We start from the raw sequence: 14161 nt of genomic DNA, 5'->3' as shown, positions 1-14161 counted from the left end.
TGCGCTGATCTCTGAAGGGGTGGTCCAGTTCTGAAGACAGTAGTATCCAACTGCCGAGCCACAGGACAGCACTTTGGGACCCTCACTGTCCGAGCACCCTGTCTGCTCCTTACAAGTACGCCTCTAGTGGTTCAATTTAGAATTGCAGTGACACTTTCCAACCCTTTTGAGAGAAGTTCTGAGAGAACTTTTTTGTTTTTTTAGTACCAAGGTCTACACATTACATAACAATACTGTTTTCAAGTGCATGTGGAGTGGTCGTTTTGTACGAAGAGGAGCTCACTAACCTAGCATGCACATTAATGTGGTTTTTGTGATGGAGGAAGACAATACCAAGGTTGTGATGTTACTGGAGTTTGAACCCAAACACTCTTAGAACTAGCTGGATAAAGAAGGTTCTTCAAGGGTTCTTTAGTAAATGAAATGGTTCGACACTAAAGATAGTTCCGTATTCAAAGCTCATTTGACTTCTCAAAGCAATTACAACATATTTTGTTATTTTAATTTTTTAGATATTGATAGTCTGTCACTTCATAAATGTTTTTCTAATGAATGCTGGACCAGAACACACACGTCAGAAAACAAATCCAGTCTACTATAGCTTCGGGCTATTGATGACAGTGTTGTGGGTTTGATACCCGGGTTTGGCAAGCTGCCACTGTTGGGCCATAGAGCAAGACCTTCACCCTCTCTGCTCCTCGGGCGCCAAAGCAATGGCTGCCCACTGCTCCGGGCATGTGTGCTCATAGTCACTGTGTGTGTTTCACTGATGTGTAGGTGTGTGTTCACTGCACAGATGGGTTAAAAGTGGAGGCCAAATTCCATCTGTTTGTCCGGTTGACTTGTCTTGTCTTTAAGAAAAAGCTGAAACTGGTCGGTCCCAAGCTAAACAGAGCTAAAGGTGCAAAGCTGAGAGTGTGGTACTGCAGCTCTGCAGATAGATCCTTCTCTCTGAAGGCCCAAAACTAAGTAAACACTAATGTTAGCCATGTCTAATCATGAATTTTTCTTCTCCACTGGCTCTAAATAAACTTATAGAAGACGAAACCTGTACACACAGCCATCTTTCTGTGATTGTACTGTTTGCCGTATACGTATATTGTATATATTTGCTTAGCTAATCGTTAAGTAGCTGAGAATACCCAACACGAATCACACATTGCCCCAAAGCCCAGCAGTTGTGTATACAGTTTTATACTACATCTCTGTGTGTCTCACTACTATTGCAAGTACGTCATGGTCCAGTGTAATTCTGCTCTCTTTTGTAATTGTTTGTGACAACAGAGTTAGCTAGTATGATAGTTTAGCTCCTTGGGTTCCAGACCTGCTCTCAGAACTGCAAAGGGGGGCCAGCTCCATATTAATGCCCATGGCTTTAGAATGCGATGTCGTAAAAGCTCCTCTAGGTGGAATGTGTCCCAATACTTTTGTCCATATATTGTACTCTGTTGCGAATATACATGCACAGTATCCTATGGTAAACTGCAGTAACTGCTAACTGCAAACTAGCTAATAGAGGCAAATATATGTGGTACAAGTTTTATTCCCATGTACTTGTGTGAGCGAGCCAGTGTGACTGTGACTGTGTGTGTTTGCATGCTGCAGCTATGTCTGTATGTGGGTCTGCGTAAGCTAAAAGTAGCTGAGTAAGACATGCCCTTTGCTCATCCTAGAGATATGGTGCATACACTTCCAAGCCAGGTTTGATTTAGCACACCATTAGTCTGGATTCCAGCTGTCAGATCTGCTGTGACATCTGGACACGAAGCCATCTGCCTGAGTCGTAATGTAGTGCAGTCTGATTGGTTCTGCTGGTTTCTCAAGGCACGAGCAACTGCTAGAATTCAGCACAGCTTAGAAAAGTCTCTGTGTTGATGTAGGGTCAAGCCCATTCATTTTTATATGGATTCTGAAAATAGAGCATGGACGCAGAATGTGTTTTTGACAGGTGGGGCCAAGCATCAACACCCTTCCCCCGCACAGAACATCACCAAACGCTTCGGTTATGGTTTCATTCATTGCTTCAGAGCAGTCCCTCAGTGTGGCCCACTTTGCTATATCAAGATGACACGGGGTATTTAATCTGCTCCCAGAAGAGAGTTTGTCACTACAGACTTTAAAAACACTATGCTTTCAAGCATTTGTAACCATCTGCTCATCCCACATTTCTCCTGAAGTCAAGGGTATTAATAGGGAGTTTGTCCTCCTTTGCTGCAGGAACAGCCTTTACTCTTCTGGGAAGGCTTTACTCTAGATGTTGGAACATTGCAGTGAGGACAGGTACTGGTATTACTGAGGTCAGGTATCGATGTTGGACGATCAACTCGTCCCAAAGGTACTGGATGGAGCTCCGTCACCCTGGAGAACGCAGTTGAACTGCTCCACAGCCCAATACTGGGGGCTTTATAACCCTCTAGACAGCACTTAGCACTGGTGACCTTGAGCCTATTTGCGGCTGCTCTAGAGCATCTCTGTCTATTGCTAATGCTCTTCTATAGAGATTATAGACCTTTAAGGAATGCATGCACTTTAAAGTAGCTAAATTCACTGATTCAAAGGAGTGTCTGGATACCTTTAGACATATGGCATGGCATGTGTGGATTAGATATAGAGTTTAGATAATGTGAGAGGCCACATTAAAAAGCAGGCCCATTTCTGCTGGCCTTCTGTAAAACAAGCCAATTAATTAACCTTATATTATGGTGAATATGGGTAAATATAGGCTATTAAGGATATTTATTAAACATAGTAAATGCGTAATGTGTATGCATTTATCCTGTTCTTCCAACCCGCTTGGGTCGGCCAACCCGCTTCTTGATTCTATTTTTGTTTCTATTAATATCTTTGCTATTATACAGCACTGAAACATGGTTCAAACATTTCCATACCAGCCATCAGATGCGTGTGCCGATCAACATCACTGTAGGAGTCACGCCATGTACCCACCTGGAGAGAGCACGGCCAATTGTGCTCTGTCTGGCTCTGGCCACTGATGGCAAAGTGGCATGTCTTGGGATTCGAACTCGGGGGCAGAACATTACACTGCTGAGCCACTTGGAGCCCCATTTATATACTTTAATTTATTCACCCATTCCCCTGCTTTTGTGATCCTAAGACTCTTTACACAGTGTTCTACCTCACATGAGGTCTCATTATAGAGAGAGCTGAGACTGTCCTGAACATTTTGATATGAGACATGTGGGTATTATCTTGTATGCAAGTGCCTTTAAAGGCCAATTTAAGTAGACCCTCTCACACAGACACTGGCACAGTCCTACAACTTGGGCCTACTTGAAGCCCCCCCCCCCCACCTGTGCCATGACATCCTTACTAGAGGACACCCCCATGTGTCCCGAGTGTCCTCTTTCTGAAAACCAAAAGTTGGCAGCTCTAAAGCTGCTGGATGCTAGTGTTTTTCAGTGTGGTCAGAAACCTACTAGTAAACCGTGTAGCAGGTGTGTCTGTAACTGTGCTTATGCAGGTCGGTGGGCTTTGAGTGGAAGTACTGGGCAGAAATAACGGCTAAACTGGATTTAGTGTCCAAAGCGCAACAGAATTCAGATGCAGATTTAGATTTACCTTCAAATGCAAATGCAAACGTCACCACGGCAAGCTTTACTTTTGATTTCTAATGGCTGTAAATGTGCATTTGGCAATTAGAAGCATTTTTCTCTCTGGAGCAATTCAATTAAAATGACAGTTTTATGGACCACACGTTGTTATTTGTGGCACAGACACTGCGTGCATTTAAAGTCGTGCTTAAGGGGATGAGTGCAGGGAGAAAGCCATCGTGCACATCATTAACTTAGAGCCTTTACAGTGCTCCTTTCCAGCCTGCACTATCTGTGTCAAATGATTTGTCTTATTTAAGCTGTTCTTTGATGCATAAAAATCACACACTATAGACATAAGTATTGGGACACCTGCTCATTCATTGTTTTTTTCCAAAATCAAGGGTGTGAAAAAAAGAGTTGATCTTGCTTTTGTTGGAGTAACTGTCTCCACTGTCCAGTGAATGCTTTCTACTAGATTTTGGAGCCTTGCTGTGAGGATTTGATTGCATTCAGCAGCATTCTGGAGGACAAGAGAGTTAGTGAGGTCAGGATGTTGGATGATCACCAGCCCACCTCATCCCAAAAGTATTGGATAAGGCATCAATCATCATTCCAGAGAACACAGTTCCACTGCTCTACAGCTCAATGCTGGGGGGCTTTATACCCCTCTAGCCCACACCTGGTTTTAGACATGCTGCCAATAGGTTCATGTTTATCTGCTCCAGAAAGTTCTGTTTTATTGGCAATACTTCTCTACAGAGACTAGACAAGCTGTGTGTGTGTGTGCGTGTGCATTTGCAAGCTGCGTCAGCAATGGATGCAGCCTAAAGTAGCTGAATGCATTCATTAAAAGGAGTGTCCACAAACATTTGGATATATAGTGTAAGCATGCTACTCTGGTTGGGTGACAAATGCTCAAATGTTGTTTAGCAAGTCTGTTTACCACCCTGTTACAAAACTTGCTGATTTTCCTTTTATGGAGCGCTTGCTAAGAAAACCCGGCAAGGTCTTCTTGTATTGGCTGGTTGGCTGACAGTAGATTGCAGAAGCCACTTATTATAGCTTTATTTTACAGTTATGCTGCGATTATTCCCGAGTCTTAATGGATAGTGTTCTCTCTCTCAGGGTAAAGGGCTGTCAGCAAGCTGAAGAGATTGTAGCCTGGTTAGTCCTCCTCTCACTTTCCAAGGTTTTGCTTTCTCAAGTCGTCTCAGTCAAAAAAATGCTGGTGTGTGTATGTGTGTGTAGCTGCAGTTTGGTTTAGCTGAGGAAGTCCAGATTGTTTTTGAGGGAGCGGATGATGGAGAAAACTGATAGTAAAAGCTTGATGGTAAATTTGGCTAGCAGTACCTTTCAGCCTTGCATGGATGCCTGTTAGTTTTCCCTACTTTCGCTTCATTGAATGCTGAGTTCCCTGACAAAGGAAAAGCCGCAGTCACAAGGCCTGGTTTGCGTAGCTCATCATAAGCTGTGAACTGTCAAACTGTCTAGACAGCAATCGTCAGATATAATATTCTGATATTAGAATCTATTTTTGCTAAATTTATTGTTGGCTTATTGTAGAACTTGTCCTGGCTCAATAAGGAGCAGCAAACTTACATTTGTTTTTGGGGCTTTTGTACATTTTCTACATCCATGGCAAACTAGTGTGTAAATCTTAACTAAGGAGGATGGTTGAAAATTGCCCCCTATATTTCTGAATTATAAAAAGCTGAATTTCCACTGAGCAGCCAAACTCACTGAGCTAAAATACTAAAGTCGTCTCTGACCTCGGAAATCTTTAAAGAGCTCTCAACAAAAGAACATTCCCAGGGCAACAAGGGCAACTGAGGAATTTCCTCAACCTGTCGGAACGATCAGAGAGCCTCCTGCAAACTCTCTAAATAAAGAAATAACTGTGTTTAAAACAGGAGAGCAGGTCAGGGCGCTTCACACTTCCCTCAAAGTGGAGCGGACAAATCCCATTCCCCATTCCGCTTAGTAACCAAACAATAACCGGCCACGCCTCCACCGGCCCTCCACCCGAGAGACACCACCTCAGCCCTGTCTGTCAGTTTGTCTCTGTTTGTTTCTATCTATATGTCTGCATCTGTCTGTCTGCCTCTGTCTGCCTCTTTCCGTATATCTCTGTAACCGTGTCTGTTTCTGCTTTTCTGTCTGTGTGTCTGTCTACCTCTGTCTGTTTTCTCTGTTTGTGAGCTTCTGTCTGTCTCTTTGCCTCTGTCTGTCTGTCAGCCTCCGTCTGTTTGTTTCTGTCTGTCTCTTTGCCTCTAATCTGTCAGCCTCTGTCTGTTTGTTTCTGTCCGTCAGCCCCAGTCTGTCTGTCTCTTTGCTTCTGTCTGTCTGTCAGCCTCCGTCTGTTTGTTTCTGTCTGTCTCTTTGCCTCTATCTGTCTGTCAGCTTCTGTCTGTCTGTTTGTTTCTGTCTGTCAGCCCCAGTCTGTCTGTCTCTTTGCCTCTGTCTGTTTGTTGGCCTCTGTCTATTTGTTTCTGTCTTCCAGCTCCAGTCTGTCTGTCTCTTTGCCTTTGTTTGTCTGTCTGCCTCTGCCTGTGTGTCTGCCTCCATCTGCTTGTCTGTCTGTCTGTGTCTACCTGTCTGTTTCTGTCTGGCCCTATTTGACTGTCTGCTTCTGACTTTGTCTTTGTCTGTCTGTCTACGTCTACGTCTGCCTGTCTGTTTGTCTGTGTGTACCTTAGTCTTCATCATTCATTATATTTTTCTATTGATCTCTCTTAGTTCTACAGTCTTTTATTTAAATTTCACATTTGTTTTTTTATTTATTTCCTCTTACATTTTGTAGTCTTTGTTCTTTCTTTATTATTTTAGAATGATGTTTTTTCTTTTGTTCTTTTATTTTTGTTAGTTCATTTTTCTTCTTTTATTATTTCTGTTTTTATATTGTGTTTTTATTTTATTCTTTCCTTTTTTGATTTCCTTTCTTTTTTCCTTTGTTTTCTTTTTTCTTTTATTCTTAATTCTTTCTTTTTTTCAGATCTTGCCGTTTTGCCATTTCTTTTTCTGTTCTTGCCTGTACTTTTTCTAATGGAAACAGAAAATGAGGCTGTTATTATTTGGCTGTTCAACAGAATGGTTTTGTTAAAATTGGACTGCTTCTTACATCTGTTCCCTCCTCCCTCAACAAACAAACACACACACACACACACACACACACACACACACACAGTGTGATGCTCCATGGCTGCCCTGCGTGATATAGTGATGAGCTTGCATTGGTTAAGGTTTTAATAAACACAGCCAGACTCTGCAGAAAATGAATTCCATTTGCCCTCAGTTCAACCTGCCTGGCGGAAAGAGGGCAGAATGTGTTGTGTGTGTGTGTGTGTGTGTGTGTGTGTGTGTGTGTGTGTGTGTGTGTGTGTGTGTGTGTTTTCTGTATTTCAGCACTTTTCTCTCTCAGGGACCAGATGCACCTCTTTAAAAATCAATGGAGCCACCTTCCCCTACAGCGTGCGTGTGCATGAATGTGTGTGTGTGTGTGCGTGTGTGTGAAGTTGGGGATGCAGAAGCTGTTTTTACTCTGACACGGCGATCCGCTGCTGGTTCCGACAGCACGATCTGTAGTGTGTCCTTCCCAACCTGTAAAAACACAGCAGGGAGTCTTCACACCTTACAGCAAACGTCAAACTGCAAGTGCTGTTTTACATGAATATCAGTCGATTCAGCTGCTCGAGGAAGAGCTTCACACTGATGTGTCAGCAGAGAAATGTCCCACACTCATAAAAATATATGTTCCTTAATGGTTCTTGGCGTGGACATGCTGTTCTAGGACAAGATCTTTATTAGTGTAGAACTTTAACATTCTGTTCAGGTTCCTCTAACTTTCGTCACACTCACACACTTCGTTTGCAAGCTTGGAGTTTGGAAACAACTCAGTTTTAGAAGGAAGAACGTGCCTGGAACCCCTCCTCCTCCCAATCTAACGTCCTGTAAATTCCATTTCTGCCTTCGGTGTCCATAATGAACCATAACTCGGTCATATCTCTCTGTCTGATAAGCCCCAGTTCCCACTTATCAGAGGGGCGTCTGGCCTTCTACTACAAACCACAAGCCATGCAACCTCCAGCACAAAGTTCTCCATCGTCTCTTACAAAGTTCTCCATCGTCTCCTCTCATGTTATCAGATCACGCTGTCATGCAAAAACCTTGCATGTCTCCAAAAAAGACAAACTTGCAATGGAAGTTAATATAGAAATATTCGATTCCTGATCATTTTGGAGCATTTCTATTGGTCCATTCATCATGAAATTTGACACAATGTTAAGAGCGCCTGCCCAAAAAACTGCAGGACAACAGTGATATTCTGATGGCAAGGTCATTTATTGAAAGAACTGTTAAGGATACAAAAATGTTTAATTCAGTGGTATCACTCCAAATTTTGACCCTATTTTTAGGAGTGAAATTGCCAGTTCAAGACACGCTGCAGGAAAAAACAGTGTGCAACATGTGGGTAGAGGCAGATGCATGTGCAGAGAGACCTTATTAGGGTTAAAGCAATGCTTATTGTCAGGACAGGCAGAAGTCAGGAAACAGGCAGGCAGGTAAAACACAGGTGAATCCATAATCCAGGTCAGAGAACAAAGCAGAGGGTCAAAACCAGAATAAACAACAAAGCACCACAAACACACCAGAGATGGGTAGTATAACATTGACTTCACCCAGAACACCCAAAACTGAGGTGTTTAAGAGAAGGCCTAATTAGTCCCTCATGAACATGAGTGCTGGAGACGAGTCTCAGGTGAAGGGCAGAGCTTAGCCCTTGCACTCTGGAGACATTACACAGTGGTAGATATTTAAAAATGTAAAGCTCCTAATATGGGCACTGATGCGGACTACAGAATTGTCACTTCAGTGGTCTGCAGCTAATGGCGACAATTCGATTAAAAAGATTCCTTTATATGGTCGATTTTGAAAAGCAGATTTCTGAAATTCTACTTTTCAAGTTCTAAAACATGACAAATCTAGCGTTTGCGTGACATTATAAACATTTTGGGAGTAGAATTTGAACCTGAAGCACAACGAGAAGCTTCAGGAACAAAAACTGGGTGTCTTTTTTTTTTTTTTTTTTTTTTTTTTTACATCTGCTGGTTGTTGCTAGGTTACAGGCATGTAAGGCGGACTGGTACAGAGATGTGTTGGGAGTGCTGTTGTCGTGAGATATTGGCACCCACTGGATGCCTCTCAGCCAGTTGCATTGCGAGGTTGCAACATTCCATAAATTCCATTTCTACCTTTCGTGTCCTTGATGAAGCTTTGGCAAACCCAACACCACCACCACCCCGTCACCTCTCTTTAACCCAGTTGTATCTCTCAGTCCTAGCTCCAACTTATCAGAGGGGTGTCTGGCCTTCTACTACGAATCAGTTCTCCACCTTCTCTTACAGTCTTCTCTCATGCCATCAAATCGTCACTGGTGTAGAGATCGACTGGTAACAGGACTGGTACAGGACTGGTGTTCGTTAGTTCATTGCAGGGTTGCAACTGTTTAGTGTGGAGTAATAATGAAAATGCACAAACCGAGCGTCTGTTAGTTGATGTGTAGCAGAACTGTCAGTTGGTGTTCTCCTCCAAGCATGTTAAGCTGTCCAATGACACTAGTAGCCTCATGCACTAGAGGGAGTCCTCACTAGGATACATTTACATTTATGGCATTTAGCAGACGCTCTTATCCAGAGCGACTTACAGGGTTACTCGTATTGCACAGGTGGGCCAATGCAGTGTTAGGAGTCTTATTGGTGTAGTACAGCATAGTCACCCAGGCCAGGAATCAAACTCCAGTCTCCCACACGGTGTGGTAGCTCAGTGCCAGTTAGTGGTGTTATCTGTTGCGCCACACCAATCACACAGGATAAAATCACCCCCTAAAAAGGTGGTAAATTGGAAGCCAATTAAGGCCTTTTTTGATGGCATTATCATAAATCCCTGCATTCTGGACTGAGACTGCGTGTCAAAGTGGTTCAATAACCAGAAGTATGGACATTTTTTTTCGTCTTAATCATATAACAGTGCATATAGAGCATGTATCGTACACAGAGAGCATACATGAGCTTGGCAGGTGGCTGAAAAGTCCAGTGCTAACAGCTTTTACTCTAACAGACATTTACAGTTGCAGTACAACTGGACACTTATGGGATTTTGTAATACACGTCAGAGTGAGAATGCATATCCTCGTGAATTCATTCTTATGCATGACATTAGCTGATCCTAGCTGAGCAGGCGTGCTGTTCTTGGATCAGGTGACATTTCTGTTTATGATGACTACTGCCAGAAATGCAGACTGTAGATCAGCTTAGATCAGATGTGTAATAAACACGGGCCCAGGTCACTTGACATGCATAGTCCTGGTATACAATTCATTTTGTGGGTTATACTGCCCCAATCAGACCTTCTGTTTTATCAGGAAACACTTAAAATGAAGCTGAGGAGGCAGTCCGACCCAGCTGCCGCACCGTATGTAGCTCGACAGCATCTGAGAGTCATGAAATGAAATTACCATTATAAACACATCCTGCGAAATGCAGCAGTGCTGGAAGGGACATTGACGCAAACTTTAAAAAAAAAAAAAAAAGTTCTACACTGTTTTAGTAACCCGGCCAAACTTTGGATGAACTCATCTATCGCCTGAGGCTGGCCTGTGGAGCACAAAGTCATCTGTGACTGGATTTGTTATTAAAAGACGAGATCTGGATATGAAAACTGAAAGGCCTGCCCAGGCAAAGGGCGGGTGAAGCAGTTCATGCATACAATATTGTGCAAGGCATGTAAAAAAAAATTATATGCAGTCTAGGCAGTGAGTGTGCTAAAGTAACCATTTCCAAAGCTCTCCGGCTTTTACAGTTCCCATCCATCATCATCATCATCATCATTATTACAATGCCGCTTGGTCCAGTTCAGGGTTGTAGTGGCAACAGGACGAGCACAGAAGCCCAGGTATCACAATCCCCAGCAATTTCTGCCAGCTTCTACTGGGGGATCCCTAAGTACCTCCAGGATTCAAGTACCCTTGAGTGGGTCCTGGGCCTTCTCCTGGGTCACCTCCCAGTTGCCTGATACACCTCCAACTGAAGCTTACCAGGGGCATCCTTACCAGATGCCCTAACCACCTCAACTGGGTCCTCTTATATCTTTACTCCCAGCCTCTCCTGAACAACAGAGCTCCTTACTCTATCATAAACAGTGAGCCCAGCTACCTAATTTTGCCTGCTTGTGTCCGCCATCTTGTTCTTTCGGTCAGTATCCACGCTACTTGGTCATAGCTGAAGGTGGGGACATAGATCGACTGGTATATCAAGAGCTTTGCCTTATGGCTTAGCTCTGTCTTTACCACTGCAGTCTCATGATCCCTCTTCCCATCACTCGTGAACTCGTAAACGCTTTCACTAGGGGTATTCTCACACCCCTACCTGGAGGGCAGCAGAGCAGCAGAGATGCCACCAACTGACCACCTCATGGCAGATGGGACCTAAAATAATTACCAAGTCTGGTACAAGGAAGTGACAATCAGGCATAGGTAAAATAGAGCTGGAAAATGGGCCTTTAAAGTCTTGGAGTAGACCTCATTTTGTTTACGTAGAGGTCTTTAAAAGACAGATGGAAGCTAGTGATTGGTTGAGGAGAAGGTGACGTAGCATTAGCGCCTTCTAGTAGAACTTTTGCTAAAGCTTTCGTTATTAAGCCACATTGTCAGAACGTTGCTGGAACATTTCTGTAACGCGACAGGCTCGAAATACTCAATAATCCGTAACAAAAAACGTAACAAAAAGGCATGCATTTATGAATGAGTAAACATATCACAACAACGATATTTGCGTTGACCACCACAGTAAAGCTGACTGTGTGCTTACTGAAAGCTGGCCTACTGAAAGCAGCCTTTTAAGCTCCAAGGCCACTGTTCCAGAATTAGCACTCGAATAGAGAGACAGTCTTCGGTTTTAGCCGCTATGCCGTGGCGGAGTGTTTGAAAAGCTGTCTGCTGAACATTGACTAATATAAAAGCATTTCCAGAACCTTTAGCAAATACCTGAGTCATGTACTGCATCTCCAAGGACCCCTGTGACCTTCACACATGCAATAACAGCTCGGGAGGTAGGAGTTCATAACAGCCGCATGGTGAGTAAATGTGGACGGGGGTAGGGTTAACACGGCGGCCGGGGGCGTGCAGCCTGCGTGCCAGCAGACAGTGAGGAGAGACGAGTGGACCTTTGATGAATGGCTCCTTCCTGCTTGGTCCCTAATCACGCCCACGCATGGCTTCCTGCATAATTGATTTTTAATTCGCTAATAGAAAGTAAATCACATGAGCAAAGCGCAAAGCAGCCAGGGAAGCGGGTGAGGGAGAGAGACAGAGAGACAGGGAGAGAGAAAAAAGAGAGAGAGAGAGAGATTGAGAGAAATCGTGGAGAGAGGGAAAGAAAAAGGACAGAAGAGAGAGAAAGGTGGAGGGTAAGGTGAGAGAGAGAGAGAGAGAGAGAGAGAGAGAGAGAGAGAGAGAGAGAGAGAGAGAATGGGAAAGAGAAAATATAAATACCTCAAACATTTATTCCCTTTATTAAGTAACGACTACATATATAAGGTAACGAGGAGAGAGAGGAGAGATGGGTAGAAGGTAAAGAGGAGAGATTGGTAGAAGGTAAAGAGGAGAGATTGGTAGAAGGTAAAGAGGAGAGATGAGTAGAAGGTAAAGAGGAGAGAGGAGAGATGGGTAGAAGGTAAAGAGGAGAGATGAGTAGAAGGGAGAGAGGAGAGATGGGTAGAAGGTAAAGAGGAGAGATGTGTAGAAGAGATGAGATTGAGGTAAACCAAAAGGAGATGGGTAGAAGGTAAGGAGGAGAGGGAGAAGATGGGTAGAAGGTAAAGAGGAGAGAGGAGAGATAAGTAGAAGGTAAAGAGGAGAGAGAGGAGAGATGGGTAGAAGGTAAGGAGGAAAGAGAGGGGATGGGTAGAAGGTTAAGAGGAGAGTGAGGAGAGATGGGTAGAAGGTTAAGAGGAGAGTGAGGAGAGATGGTAGAAGGTTAAGAGGAGAGTGAGGAGAGATGGGTAGAAGGTAAGGAGGAGAGAGAGGGTAGAAGGTAAAAGTGAAGAGACATGAACTTGTTAAGTAAGAAATGGAGAAGAAACAGAGGTTTCCTTAGCTATTTCTTTCTTGATTTACTTTTAATTAATGGCTAATATTCTGTTATTATTCTTCTATTTCTATGCTTGTTTCTTTTATTTTGTCCTGCTGCTCAAATGTGCATTGCTATACTGTAAGTCACTGATGCAGTGAACGAAACAAAGGAAGAGGTTGGGGGATAAAAGAGAATATAGGACTGAAAGTGGTTGAGAAGCGTGAGGGAAATTAGGGGCGTTAACTGTGTGTTATTGCTGAAGGTGATTGGTTGAGGGGCGTGGTTGTGTACACATAATGACATCAATCATTTTGACATTGTTGTAACCTTTTATTTCTCTTTGTAGGCCTCTCTCGCTCTCTCGCTCTCTCATTCGCATGCCATTGCACCAGATTAAGAAACGGATCGGTTTAATAAAACAGAGGAGGCTCTGCGAAATTTTAATCAGGTTCTTCTTGCTGAAAGTGGTATTAACATATCTGGCCACTCAAGCAAAGGCTGTACTTCTCCACTTCTGCAATTAGATGCAGAACAATCCGTGCAGATGAACAATCCGTGTACAACAAACATTGGGTAAGACCAGCTCAGCATCCATGAATAGTACTAATAAAGAAATGTGTGTGTAGAAGGGACAAGAATATGGAATTCCTGGTCTGAGATATCCCCCCAGACAGAAACTACAGGGCCGAAGCACAGTGTTACCCTCAGATTCAGTACAGTGTACCCTACCAGTCAAAGGTTTGGACACATTTATTCAAAAACAGTGAAGACATCAAAGCTGTCTGTCATGTACTAGAGAAGAATTTCTCATTTTACTATAGTTAAGGTTTAAAATTAAGTTTAGGTGTTGAGTAAGGTTAGGTTAATATTAGGTTTAGGTGTAGATTAAGGTGTAGATTAGGGTGTAGGTTAAGATACTTACCTGGCAGGGGAGATACCATGATCAAGAAGGTGGTTCACCCAGGGTGAGGCTCAGCCATTGCACTCCGGTTGTGCTGACCCCTGCGAATTCCCCAAATGTGGGAATCTCGACTGCATAATTTATGGTAGTGGGGGACTGCGTTCGCGCTCTCCCCTGGTTTATTGGGAATTTCCCCACTGCGGGACTAATAAAGGACTATCTTTTCTTATCTTATCTTATTAGGTTGAGGTTAGGATAAGGTTAGGTTAAGATTTAGGTTTAGGTGTGGATTAAGGTATAGACTAAGGCAAGGTTTATAGAAAAAAGTAAAGTATAGGCTAAGGTAAGGTTTAGGTATAGATTAAGGTGCAGGTTAAGATAAGGTTTGTGTAGATTAAGGTGTAGGTTTGGGTTAGGTTAAGGTAAGGTTAAGATTAGGTTTAGGTGTAGATAAAGGTATAGGCTAAGGTAAGGTTTAGATTAGATTTGAAGGTGTAGGTCAAATTAGATTTAGATATGGATTAAGGTGTTGGTTAAGGTTAGGATAAGGTTAGGTTGAGATTAGGTTTAGGTGTAGATAA

General features: G+C 43.2%; 1 non-coding gene across 1 annotated transcript; it reads left to right on the top strand.

Moving 5' to 3' along the window:
* The first annotated feature begins 13593 nt into the window (after positions 1–13593).
* On the top strand, positions 13594–13757 carry LOC140546261 (U1 spliceosomal RNA). Its single transcript, XR_011978323.1, has one exon. It is a non-coding gene; the product is annotated as a U1 spliceosomal RNA (small nuclear RNA).
* Positions 13758–14161: the final 404 nt, after the last annotated feature.

The sequence above is a fragment of the Salminus brasiliensis genome, chromosome 23 (assembly GCF_030463535.1).
Source record: "Salminus brasiliensis chromosome 23, fSalBra1.hap2, whole genome shotgun sequence".
NCBI classification, from domain to species: domain Eukaryota; kingdom Metazoa; phylum Chordata; class Actinopteri; order Characiformes; family Bryconidae; genus Salminus; species Salminus brasiliensis.
Note: the sequence above shows the minus strand (reverse complement) of the source record. Positions and strands in the feature narration are given on the sequence as shown.